The 13,745-nt window shown below is 52.3% G+C and overlaps 1 protein-coding gene across 6 annotated transcripts in view; it reads left to right on the forward strand.

Moving 5' to 3' along the window:
- Positions 1 to 13,745, forward strand: part of IFT140 (intraflagellar transport 140) — a 228,629-nt gene that overhangs the window by 73,820 nt on the left and 141,064 nt on the right. The gene's annotated exons all lie outside the window — the stretch shown is intronic.

Consider the following 13,745-nt stretch of genomic DNA (forward strand, 5'->3'; position numbering starts at 1 on the left):
AAACACCTAGCATATTTGGGCACTACTACAATCTAAATAATAAGAAACAAAAACAATAGACAAAGGGACTTTGTAAGGGCCAGAGTTTTTAAAATGTGTCAAAATATGTGGGCACAAGCAGGTAAATGCATGTGTAAAATATAGTTGCATGCCTAGAATGGATAAATGTGCATGCAAATGGGTGCGTGCTTCTATAGTCAGTATTTCTGTGTATGTAACTGCATTCTTTGTGCAAACATGTACATGTTTGTATCCCCAAGTAGATTTTGTGAGCACGGGGGGAGGGATAGCTCAGTGGTTTGAGCGTTGGCCTGCTAAACCCAGGGTTGTGAGTTCAGTCCTTGAGGGGGCCACTTAGGGATTTGGGGCAAAATAAGTACTTGGTCCTGCTAGTGAAGGCAGGGGGCTGGACTTGATGACCTTTCAAGGTCCCTTCCAGTTCTAGGAGAGAGGATACCTCCATTAATTTAAAAAAAAAAAAAAAAAAAAATCTCTTTTGGAAACTTTCATTCTAAAATCTATGGCGTTTAAAAATCAGCAGAGATAAAAGATCCAAGAGAGACTTAAACTGGTTTCATAAAGTACCTGTACAAAACAGGTCTTGGTTTCCAGGACTCAGTAACTAGTTATTCAAGTATACACCTTATATAAGTAAATTAAAGAGATACTGTCTAGTCAATTTTTGCCCAGAATTTAAGTTGTATAAAAATAATTTTAGGATTTGTAAAATCCAATAGAGATGTTTCCATGAAATTATATTTAAATTCCAGTTAAAAAGGCTTTTGGTTTAGATTTAAGTGCTCCCTTGCAGAGTTTGTAACTCAGACTACTTCAAGTAATTTCTCAGGTCCATTCCATGTCAGGTGTGCACAAGCCACATGCACTGTTGCCGGAGATTTTTCTCCCAGTGGTATCTGTGGGGCCAGCTTTAGCACCCCCTGGATGCCTATGCTTATGCGCCAGTATAAGGGGCACTGCCGGCCCTGCGTCCTTCCAGTTCCTTCTTACCGCCCATGACAGTTGCTGGAACAGTATACTCCCTTGGGATGCCCTGGTCTCTGGGTGTCAAGCCATGTGCTGCCTGCACTAAACTCATGCCCAAGAGTGATTCCCCATGCCAGCTGCTTAAAGTTCCCGGGGGAGGCTCATGTAAGAGAAGTGTGGGATCTGCCAGGGCTTTAGACCCCACACTTAAAAAGACTGGGACATCAGGTTGAAAGCTCTGCTGATGGAAGCCGTGCTTAGATTGGGCTCCGAGCTGGTTGGACTTGGCACTGAACATATCTGCCTCAGTGTGTAGTGTGCCTCCGGCACCATGCACCCCTCAGCACTGCTCTACATCCCCAGTGCCGAGAAAGTGGCACAAGAAGCATGCCCCAAGAGAGCGCTCCCCAGTGCCCAAAGGGCACCATAGAGACTTGGGGAGCGAGACGTGACCTCTGCCAGGCCACTCGCACAGCCCAACCTAGGAGCCACCCCATACGCCTGGGAATAGCAGAGGCACAGCACACCTGAGGACTCCCTCCATGTTGGAAGCCTTTCAGGTGGGTCAGGGACCTGATGGCCCTGCCAGTTCCTCTTACACCTAGGAACTGCGCGCCTACCACCAGGGAACCATCAAGGGCAGTTGTATTGCGGGGGAAGCCTATACTGGGCCTTCCATCACAGGCACTGACTTTCCAAAGTGCCAGGCGGTGCTCGACCCCTGGCTCTGCCCCAGGCCCCACCCCCACACCACCCCTTCCCCCAAGGCCCCCCCCGCCTCTTCCTGCCCCCTCTCCACTCCCACACTGCCTCTTCCCACGCGGTTCCGCTCCCTCCCCTGACCACGCCGCATCCTCTCTCCTCCCCACTCTCTCCCAGTCTCCTGCACACTGCAAAACAGGCATGCAGGAGGCTGGGAGGGGCACTGATCCACAGGGCCTGCTGGGGTGAGCAGGAGGTGCTGATAGGGGGACTGCTGGTGGGTGCTCAGCACCTACCATTTTTCCCCATGGGTGCTCCAGCCACAGAGTCCATGCCTATGCCCTCCACCATGGTCCCCAGCCCAACACCAGTCTCCATCACTTTCCCGACGTCAGTCTCCAGCGGGCCGGAACCGGTCGCCGATGCCCAGGTGCTGGTCGCCTGAGAATTGGCACCGATCACCCGATCCTAGGCATTGGTCACATGGCACTGATCCCCTGAGACCAAGCACCAGTCACTGGAGTCCCGGTGCCACTCACCAGAGTCCCAGCACCGATAGCTGTCTTCCTGTAGCTGGTCTCTGGTACAGAGGCATCGTTCTCCAGCTCCCCATCATAGCCGGCAAGAGGGTGCATCAATGACACTGCCCTAGTCTTCATATGAGAAGCTCTCGTCAGACTCTGAGGGAGGCAGCGTCCCCTCAAAAGAGGCGCCATCACCTGGCATACCAGGTGGACCTCTGTGCTGGCCCATCTATGGGCCTGTGGCCTCCGGGGAGTGGCCAGTCCAGTGGCAGTACTGGAACCCCTGGGGGTTCCCAGCGGCACTGGGACAGTTCTCGTACCTTCCATCTGTACCCATCTGTGGTGGTCAGTACTGAAGCCAGGTTCAAACTCAGACCCGGTACCAAAACCCCAGCAGTATCCCTAGTTGAGATGGCCACAGAAGAGGTAAAGGATCTGGCCATTCGTCCACACTGGCATCCCCCTCGTCTTCCCCAGATGAGGCACTCGTGGGTCCTGTTAACGCCCTGCCTTCTGATGATTTGCGAGCCCACCAAGAGCTCCTTGAGAGGGTGGCTGCCAACCTGGGCCTGGAGGCAGAGGAGTTCAAAGAGCCAATGGACGCCCTTTTTGATATTCTTGTGACTCCTGCCAAGGTGGCTCTGCCTGTGCATAAGGAGGTAAAAGCACTATGGCAGATGCCTTCATCTCTGCTCCCAATTTCTGAAAGGGTGGAAAAGAAGTACTATGTGCCCACAAAAGGGTTCAAGTATATATATTCTCACCTGTCCCTGGACTCTCTGGTGGTCGCTGCAGCCAATGAGAGGGATAGGCAAGGCCAGTCCCGTGCAACCCCCAAAAAATGAGTCAAAACACTTGCTTCTTTTTGGTAGAAAGGTTTATTCTACTGCAAGTCTCCAACTCTGTATCGCAAACCAGGAGGTGCTGCTGGAGTGATATGACTTCAATGTTTGGGACTCCATGACCAAATTTAAGGACTACCTGTCGCAACAATCACGGCAGGAATTCTTGGTCATTTTGGAGGAAGGAAAGGCAGTGGCCAGAAGGTCCCTCCAAGCTGCCTTGGATGCAGTAGATTTGGCAGCCAGGTTCATATCTGCAGTCTTCGGACTGTCACAAGAGGTGCAGCAGCTAGTGCAGGATCTTCCATTTGAAGGGTCCTCACTATTTTTGGACCAGATGGACTCAAAACTGCATGGCCTCAAGGATTCCAGAGCCACACTGCGGTCCCTGGGTGTTTATACAGCAGCAGCCTCACGAAAGCACTTCAGGCTTCAGCAGCCCCTTAGATTCTCTGCTCCACCCAGATTCGAGCCCTACAAAAGAAAGAGGAGAGGAGAGGTTACAGATGCCAGCTGGGCCAGCTGGCCTCTGCCACTGCCCAGCCGGGCGCTAGCCGTTTCCCAAGCGGGAACAGATGTTCTTTTGAAGGCATGCTCAGGGATGGATTACCAGTCTCTCCCTTGGATCAGCACACCCCCTTTTTGTTTTTGGAATGCCTTTTACCATACCTCTCTGCTTGGGCATCAATAACATTGGACCACTGGGTGAAATAAACTCCAGTTTATTTCAATCCATACATCACTTCCCCCATTCCCCATCCCTCTTCAAGGACCCTTCTCACAAGCAACTTCTTGTCCAGGAGGTGCAAGCCCTCCTATGGACAGGGTCTGTGGAGGTAGTTCCTCCAGAACTGAGAGGGAAAGGATTCTATGCCCACTATCTCTTGATTCCCAAGGCAAAAGAGAGCCTGAGCCCATCCTAGATCTGCATCATCTCAACAAATATCTCAAGAAGATGATGTTCTTCTTCGAGTGATTGCTCATATCGATTCCAATTAGGTGTGGTGCGCCATGTGCACGGCTGTTGGACAGTTTTTCCCCTAAGCAGCATCCTGCAGGTTGGCTGTGGAGCCCCCTGGAGTGGCACCTCTACGGCGCTCAATATATGACCCTGCCGACCCGGCACCCCCCCAGTTCCTTCTTACGGCCCGTGATGGTTGTTGGAACTGTGGCGGCTTGCTTAGCAAGTTTTCCATGTGTCCCTAGATTCATTTAGATAGTAGTTGTTCTGATTTTTGTTGGTAGTTTCTTTTGTTTTGTTGTAGTTAGGGGCAGTTGGGTTGGGGGGCTTTACCCTCCACCCTGACTGTCTTTCTTTGGGGCTTTCATGCCCAAGTCCCTGGGATTTAAGTCCTTCAAATCCTGCTCCAAGCCCATGCCAACGGACGACCCCCATGACTCTTGTCTAAAGTGTCTGGGGGAGGCTCACCAAGCCAAGAAGTGCAGGATCTGCAAGGGATTTCATCCTTGGACTAAAAACGAGTGGGACTTTTGCCTGAAGCAGCTCCTTATGGAGGCGGCTCTTAGACCCCAGCCTCCTTCGATGTGGCAGGACCCGGCACCGAACTCTTCGGTGCGCAGCGTCCTGGCGGCGGAGGACACGGCACCGCAGATGGACTGTGGCTGAGACCTACGGCACTGCCGCTCCCCGGCACTGAAGCCGGGAACATCGACCTGGCACCGCTCCCACTCCGTGGCACCGAAGTGACACTGGAAGCCAGAAAAGGGTGGCAGAGACCCGGCCCCTTGGAGCCGACCTCTGTGGTGCGTCCAGGGGAGGAGTGCCCAGGAGTGAAGGTCATGGACGGGGCACCGTTGACTTCGGACCCGTGGGGAGAGCCATTGGACTCCCCATCCTGCAGCGTGGTGGAAGTTCAGCTACCATCTACCCCGGACACCTTTGCGGCTGCAAGGGACCTCATCGCCATGACAGCACCGGGGTCCCCTCTGCTTCTCACCGAGCCTCCGGTGCCACAGCGGATGGCACCGTCTCGAGGCAAGCCAGCACTGATCCATCCGTCGACACTGTTGGCTCCGTTGGGTGAGCCTTGGCACCGCTCCCCATCATGGCGCTGGTCCTACTCGCAGTGCCATTCCGGATCACATCAGCGCTCCCGATCACAGCACCGCACCGCTCGCCAGTCACCTTCATGGAGCAGGTCCCGGACCCGACACCGATCCACTACCATTCACCGGCTCGGTGCAGCTCCTGGCCACGGTACCGATCCAGGTCGCGGCACCACCCTCCTTCTCACCACTCATAGGTGCAGATCTGCTAGGTACCACCCTGGCTCTTGCGGTCCCAATCTCATTCCTCGGGTTCGGAGAAGTGGTCACTGTCTCTTCGGATTGGGACTTCCACCAGTTAACCGTAGCCCCCTGATGTGGGGGCAGGACTATGGCCGCTGCACGAGCAGGGGCCCACCCAGTGGCCATTCTGGACCCCGTGGGTATACCACCAGGCCCAGGGTGCACAGTCTGGAGCTTCCTAGTCAGCCGCCTCTGAAACAAGGGTGCCGGAAGCCTCGGCCAGTTGGCCCACTCCTCGGAGTGCAGAGGAACCATCATGCCCCATCCCTACCTCGGGACCCCTTCCAACTCTGGTTTCCGATCCTGGACCTACAGTCAGTGACATGGGGCATCAAGCCCCCATAGAACAGGGAGGTTGAGATGACCCTCTCCCCCCTCTCTGGCCTCTTCGTCCTCCTCCCCTGACAAGCCCCTGGCAAGCACCTCTATTTCTGTGCCGCCCCCCAAGACCTCCTGCGCAGGGTGGCTCGCAACATGGGCCTGCAGGCTGAGGAGGTGGTGGAATCGGAGGACCCGGTGATGGACATTTTGGCCCCAGAAGGTCCATCAAGGGTGGCCTTGCCCCTCATCAAGACCATTCAGGCCAATGCCAAAACCATCTGGCAGACCCCGGCCTCTATTCCCTCTACGGCCACAGGGGTCGAACGAAAAAACTTTGTACCCTTGAAGAGCTACAACTACCTCTTCACGCACCCGCAGCCCTGCTCGCTGGTAGTTGCAGCCATGAATGAGAAGGAGAGGCACGGGCAGCAGGCCTCGGCACCTAAGTCTAAGGATGCCAAGCGGCTGGACTTGTTTGGCTGCAATGTATACTCCACAGGGGGACTCCAGCTCAGGATTGCTAATCAGCAGGCACTCCTGGACCGCTACAACTTTAACTCCTGGACACATATTCCAAAGGTGGGGCTTTCCCCAGGTCGACCTGTTTGCTACCCGAAGCAACAGGAAGTGCCCAGCATTCTGCTCCTTCAAGGGTCTCAGCCCGGGCTCCCTCATTGATGCATTCCTTCTACCCTGGACAGGTCGCCTGCTCTACGCCTTTCCTCCGTTCCCTCTTGTGCACAAAGTCCTGTTCAAAATCCGCAGGGAGGGGGCATTCTGATAGCTCCGGTGTGGCCTCGCCAGCACTGGTACACCACACTGCTGGAGCTGTCGGTGGACATACTGGTCACATTGCCTCTCCTTCCCGACCTACTCACTCAGGACCACGGTTGCCTCTGCCATCCTGACCTCTGGTCCCTCCACCTTGGAAGCTGCATGGCTGAACCCCATGGAGCTTCTGTGTTCGGACCAAGTAAGACAGGACCTGCTAGGCAGCAGGAAGCCCTCCACTAGAGCCACATACTTGGCAAAGTGGAAGAGATTTTCGTGTTGGTGTGACCGCACCCCCCTCAGGAGAGGGTAACCCTCATTTTGGAGTACCTTCTGCACCTGAAATAGAAAGGTCTGGCAGATTGTTCCATAAGGGTTCACCTTGCTGCCATCTCGGCCTTCCAACCAGACGCATCTGCCGCTCTGTCTTCACTAACCCTATGGTTGGTCACTTTCTCAAGGGCTTAGACCATCTATACCTGCAGGTCCACCAGCCTATCCTGCCTGGGATCTCTCTCAAGGCTCATGGGGCTCCTGTTTGAACCGCTGGCCACATGCCCCCTCCTGTATCTTTTCTGGAAGACCGCTTTCTTGGTTGCCATTACGTCTACGAGACACATCTCTGAGCTGAAGGCCCTCACCTCAGAGCCGCCTTACACAGTCTTCCACAAGGATAAGGTGCATCTCAGACTACACCCAGCCTTTCTCCCTAAGGTGGTGTTGAACTTTCACACCAGCCAGGACATTTTCCTGCCCGTCTTTTACCTGAAACCTCATGCTGGTTCCTGGGAACAGCGGCTGCATTCACTCGATGTCCGCAGAGCCCTGGCTTTCTGCATCGACCACACTAAACCCTTCAGAAAACCGACCCAGCTCTTCGTGGCAGTAGTGAACCGGATGAAGGGCCTCCAGGTCTCCTCTCAGAGAATATTCTCCTGGATCACGTCCTGAATCTGCGCTTGCTATGAGCTGGCCAGGGTGCCAACCCCAGCTCTCACCACACACTCCACTAGGGCCCAGGCCTTGTTGGCAGCATTCCTGGCCCAGGTGCCTATCCAAGAAATATGTTGGGCGGTGACTTGGTCCTCGGTGCATACCTTCACCTTGCACTACGCCATTGTCTGGCACGCCAGAGGTGACGCGGCTTTCGGTAGAATGGTGCTCCAATCTGCAGTCCTTCACTCCGATCTGACTGCCTAGATAAGGATTGGGAGTCACCTAATTGGAATCGATATGAGCAATCACTCGAAGGAAAAAAAAATGGTTACTCACCTTTTGTAACTGTTGTTCTTCGAGATGTGTTGCTCATATCCATTTCAACAGCCCCCCCTTCCCTTCTGTCGGCATAGGCACTGAGGGGGTGATGGGTCGGCAGGGTCATATATTGAGCACCATGGAAGCACCACTCCAGGGGGCTCCCACAGCTGACCTGACAGATGCTGGTAGGCGAAAAACTTTCCAATGGCTGTGAACGCGGCGCGCGCACACCTAATTGGGATGGATATGAGCATCACATCTCCAAGAACAACAGTTACAAAAGGTGAGTAACCGTTTTTTCCGCATGGTCTCCCTGTCCTCCATTATTTCTCTTGCTAGATCCAGGGGACTGGTACACTGCCCTCGATTTTGAAGGACGCATACTTCTATATCTCCATCTTTCGGGGACACAGGTGCTTCAAGGGGTCAAGTCCAACACAGCATCTTGGTACAAGCCACTTGCAGAGTGCTGGGCCTCCTAATAAATGAGCAGAAGTCAACATTGGTCCTGGTGGAAAGAATAGAATTTATAGGACCGTGTACTTGACGCCTCTCAGGCCAGGGACTTCCTGCCGGAGACAGGCTCAAAGCCATGTTGGACTTAATCACCTAAGTGTCAGCACACCTGCTGATGACTGCCTGGGTGTGCCTATGTTTACTAGGCCACCTGATGGCATGTACCTTTGTGGTGTGACATGTGTGACTGCATCTTAGACTGCTTCAGATGTGGCTCGAGTTGGTCTACTCACTGTGCAGGCACCATCTGGACTCTCCCCATTCCAGCATTAGTCCTGGCTTCCCTGACGTGGTGGTTAGACCTGGCCTCAGCTCTATTTGGAGTACCTTTTTGAGTCCCTGTGGCTTTCGATCATGCTGGTATCCGACACATCAGACCTGGGGTAGGGGGCCCACCTTGGCAGCCTTAGGACCCAAGGTCTCTGGTCAAGGGATGCGCTGTCATTACACATAAAGGTGAAGGAACTCGGAGTGATACGCCTGGCCTGTGAGGTGTTCCTTCCACAGCTCTCAGGCAGAGAGGTGCAAGTACTGACTGACAATACAGTGTCAATGTTTTATATCGACAAACAGGGAGGGGCATGTGCTAGGTCCTATGTTAGGAAGCCCTCAGGCTGTGGGATTTCTGTGTGAAGCACTCCATTCACTTGGAGGTGTCGCATCGCACCAGAGAGCGGAACATGTTGGCAGATCGCCTCAGCAGGTTGTTCTCCTCTCATAGCAAGTGGTCTCTCCGCTTACAGGTCACCAGCGTCATCTTCCAGAGGTGGGGGACTCCCCAGGTGGACCTTTTCGCCTCCTCACAGAACAAGAAATGTCACCACTTTTTGCTTGAGGCTCGGTCCAGGCAAAGGCTCTCTCTGATGCCTTCCTACGGTCATGGTCAGACGACCTGCTGTACGCTTTCCCCCGATTCCCCTAGTTTACAGGGTTCTTAAGATCAAAAAGGACAAGGCAAAGGTTATTTTGATTGCCCCAGTATGGCCTCGCCAGCATTGGTTCTTCTTTGCGTGATGTCCCTGTGGGTGCTCCACTTCAGATGTTGGTGCATCCCTGCGCCTTTGCTTGGAGAGTTTTAGCAGCAGTGCCTGTACAGGTTGCATATTTGTGATGCCTGTCTGACTGTGCCATTGGAGCCTAATCTAGCGCACGTGTGACTCATACCCCTCATTTCCTTCTCAACCATCCCTGGCCTGAGACGGAGCTCCCAGCAGTTGCTCAAAGACAAACTGTTTTCAGTAGTTTTAGGATAAGTTAGATTGCTTGGATAGTGTAAGCTTTTTAGTTAGTTTACTTCCCGGTCACCAAAAAAAAAAAATCTTTTCCTCCCTACTCCCCTGTTTGAACAGAAAAATGCCCAGTTCATCCAGTTTTAAATGCTGCCAGACATGCAGGGAAGTGATGCCTGTGTCGGATGGACACTCACAATGCATGAAATGCTTAGGTGAGTCGCACATACCTTAAAAGTGCGCTCACTGTAGCAACCTCAAAGCCCGGGCTCATAGAGACCGAGACCTGAGGCTTAAAATGATCCTGATGGAAAAGTCCCTGCAGCCTGTTTCTGAATCGGGTCAACACACTCCTACCACAGCCAGATCAAGGGAGGCCTCTCCAGCGACCTCGGCAAAAGCTCATTCCTCAAAAAAACCGGTGAGGAAAAAAGTATCTTCATTGCCATACAGAGAGCAATCCAAGAGAAAACACTCTCCAGCCAGATCGCTCTCATCAGTGCTGACTGTACAACTCCTCAATACATATGGGGCACCAGGAACATCTGGCACTGTCCGTGCTGTGACCCATGCCAATCCCCAGCGCTGAAGCAAGACCAAGCCCTCCTCCACTGTAGCGGGGTGGTCACCCGCTCCTGCCTTAAAAAAGGTTTAAAACAGCCCGGGGGGAGAGCTGTGGCAGGGAAGGAAAAGCTAGGTTGATTGGGGGAAGCAGCCACAGCTGGGGCCATGCCCCAATCAGGTCACAGCTGACCCTATAAAAGGCCAGTGAGCCAGGAGCTGACAGACACTCTCTCTCTAGCCTTTTGAGAGGGAGGGACCTGGCTGCAGGGGGCTGAGAGAAGGTACCTGGAGTGGAGCAGGCTGGGGGAAGGCCAAGGGAGCTGGGGAGCTTTGGCCTGGAAATCCCCCAGGCTGCGGCCTAGTGGAAGGCCAATTAGGTACCGAGGTTGCAAGGGGCAGCCCACGGGTAGGCAGAGGCATCAAACCCCCCTTCCCTATGATGAGTAGCTTTTACACTGCAGTCTGCCCCAGTGAGCGGGGGCTAGATGATGACTGGCAGTAGCCCACGACTGAGGCAAGGTAGGGATAGAGGGTTGGGGGTTCCCCTGCGTGGGGAGACTGCGGGGGTATTGCCAGGGGGCAGCACCCCAAAGACAAGGGGCACCGGGTCCTGGGAGGGACACGGGGGCCAGCGGCAGCGGGACACCAGCCTGCAGAGGGCACTCTGGAGGCTAGAAATGCTACTTCCCTGAGACAACTAGCAGGAGGCGCCGCAGCGGTGAGTCGCGCACCGTCACATCCACCATGGAACCATTGACGCCACTGAAGGAGGCGGCACTGAGAATAGCTCCAATGACCATGCCACCTCTTACAAAAACAACGGCACCAATGAAAGCACCAGCACCAACATCATCAGCAACAAAGCTGTGGCACTGCACCACTTTCTTCATCAGAAGGACTTGGTGGTAGCCTCAATGCCGGAATCTCCACTACTCAGCACAGACTGCTCCCCGGTGCCACGGTACCAGAGCATCAGTTGTCACCGGGGGCCACTGCATTTTCAAGCAAGGAAGATGATGAAGAGGTAAAAGGGGTGTTCTCCCCCTGCCATTCTTCTCCTGCCTGACCATCAATAACATCTGGACTTCTACACTCAAGAACGATGTATAGAGATGACATCGTACGGACACCCATGGATGGGTCCCCCCATGCCGTTCCCTACCCACTGGCAGTAATGGGATCCTTGGGGACCTTATAGAAGGCAAGATATCAGACCTCCTAGCCCACACTGGGAAGGCATCAGATCCCCGCTGCCACCTTCAGTGACTGTGACTCCAAACCTCAAGAAGAGCCCATAGAGGAACTGGTGGAGAGTATAGAACAAGAAATCTTCCCCAATATCAACAACTCCTCAGCTTCTGCAGATGAAGCAACTATGCCTCCTCCACCAATGACTGCTGAAGACTTTAAACCGTTTCAGGAGTTGTTCAAAAGGGTAGCCAGATGATCTGAAAATAGCTCTTGAAGAGGTACTGGAAGCACAACATGAGCTGCTTGACATTTTACAGACCTCCTCAACATCTAAAATTGCTAAGAAAGTCTGGCAGACTCCTGCCACCATACCACCTACGTGTAAGGGGGCCAACACAAAATATTGTGTCCCCTCAAAAGGCACGGAGTTCTTATTTATCCACCCCACACAAAATTCTCTTGTAGAGGTGGCCAACCAGAGAGGGAGACAACAACAGTATAGGCCCACCCCTTCTGACAAGGATGGTAAAAGCTGAGACCTGTTTGGCCGCAAGGTCTATTCCTCCTCCACATCACAGTAACTCAGAGTTGCCCACTATGTCGCACTGCTGGCCAAATATAATCACAGGAACTATGGTAAATGTATGGATTTTATTAATGACATTCTGGAGGGAAAAAGAGACCACTTTAAACAATTGGTTTCCAAAGGACAGCTTATAGCAAGGACAGCGTTACGGGCGTCCCTGGATACAGCAGACACATCAGCAAGATCCACCTTCGCTGCTGTAGTCATGCGTTCAGCTTCATGGTTGAACTCCTTGGGTTTCCTATGTGAAATCAATCCACAGTGGAAGACCAGCTGTTCAACGGTGAGATGCTCTTTGCAGCAAAAACTAATGAGGTGTTACACACCATAAAGGACTCCCCGGGCGACCCTCTGCACGCTTGACATCTATACACATGCCACAAAACGGAGGCAAAACAGGTTCCAAGCATACCAGTGAAACAGACATAACCTTACCCATAACAACAGCAACACCCTTATGAACAACAAAGGCAGAGACAGAGACTACAAAGACACAGACCACCACCATCATCAGCATCTCAACCTTCTTCATCTTCAACACAGCAAATTTGAAAGATTAATTGAGGGTCTGAATGATCTCCCACTTATTACAGTGCTGACGACACCATCCATATACCCATTCGGAGACTGCCTCTTCCCCTTCTACCCGAGGTGGTATTCACTCACCATGGACAAATGGGGCCTAGAAATCATCAATACGGGCTACTCCATCCCATTTATCTCTATTCCCACCCTCCCCTCCCTCTTCAGGGGCCCTTCTCACGAGCATCTACCGCATCAAGAGATAAATCATCTGATACAACTAGGTGCAATGGAACAAATTCCCACTCACCACAGAGGGAAGGCTTTCTATTCCCATTGCGTCTTAACCCAGAAGAAGAATGAGGGGTGGCGGCCCAACTTGGATCTCAGAAAACAAGTTTGTCAGAAGGCAAAGATTCAGGATGGTCACATTAGCAACAATCATACCAGCACTGGAACAACGGGACTGGTTTTCAGCCCTCTACCTACAAGAAGCTTATTTTCATATTACCATACATCCTGCCCACAGGAGGTTCTTGAGATTCACACTTGGAACAGACCACTACCAATACCAAGTCTTATCTTTTGGTCTATCCACCTTGAGTCTTTGTACTTGCAGTCGTGGTGACGCACCTAAGAAAACAAGGAATCATAATTTCCCTTACTAGACACTGCCTACTGAAACCCAGTCTTGAGAGGAGGTCATCTGGATCACTCGACAGACTATTTCTTCCTTTCAATACTTGTGGTTTCTCCATGGTTCACTCATGATTAACTAACCTGCTTGGAACAGGTCAAGCATACCATACTAAACAGTAGAAGGTAAAACTTACCTGCAGAAGTGGAAGAGATTCACTGCATGGTGCACTGACAAACACATCACTGTGGTCTCCGCACTCCTGTCTTTCATATTAGATTACATACTTGACTTAAACTCTGGACTATCTCTTAGTTTGACTAAAGTACACCTAGCTGCTATCAACGCCTTCTACCAAAAAATTGATGGCACAATAGTATATGCCCATCCAATCACTAAACGCTTCCTCAAAAGAATTCAGACAATCCACCCTGAACTGCATGCACCCATGCCGCCATGGGACCTGAATTTTGTTTTTAAATCTCTTACTAGATTGCCATTTGAATTCCTGGTGACTTGCTCTTTACTACACTTTTCCATGAAAGTCACTTTCTTAATAGCAATCACATCAGCCAGACGTGTGGGTGAGATGGGGCACTCATGGCATACTCATTATATACCATATTTTTTAAGGAAAAGGTTACTATGAGGACACATCCAAAATTTATGCCCAAAATTTCTTCATCTTTCCACGTTAATCAACTTATACACCTCCCCGCATTTTTCCCCAAACCATATGAGAATGCACAGGAAGCTACGCTACCCATCTTAGACATTTGACGGGCTCTG

This window comes from Malaclemys terrapin, chromosome 10 (assembly GCF_027887155.1).
Source record: "Malaclemys terrapin pileata isolate rMalTer1 chromosome 10, rMalTer1.hap1, whole genome shotgun sequence".
Classification (NCBI taxonomy): domain Eukaryota; kingdom Metazoa; phylum Chordata; order Testudines; family Emydidae; genus Malaclemys; species Malaclemys terrapin.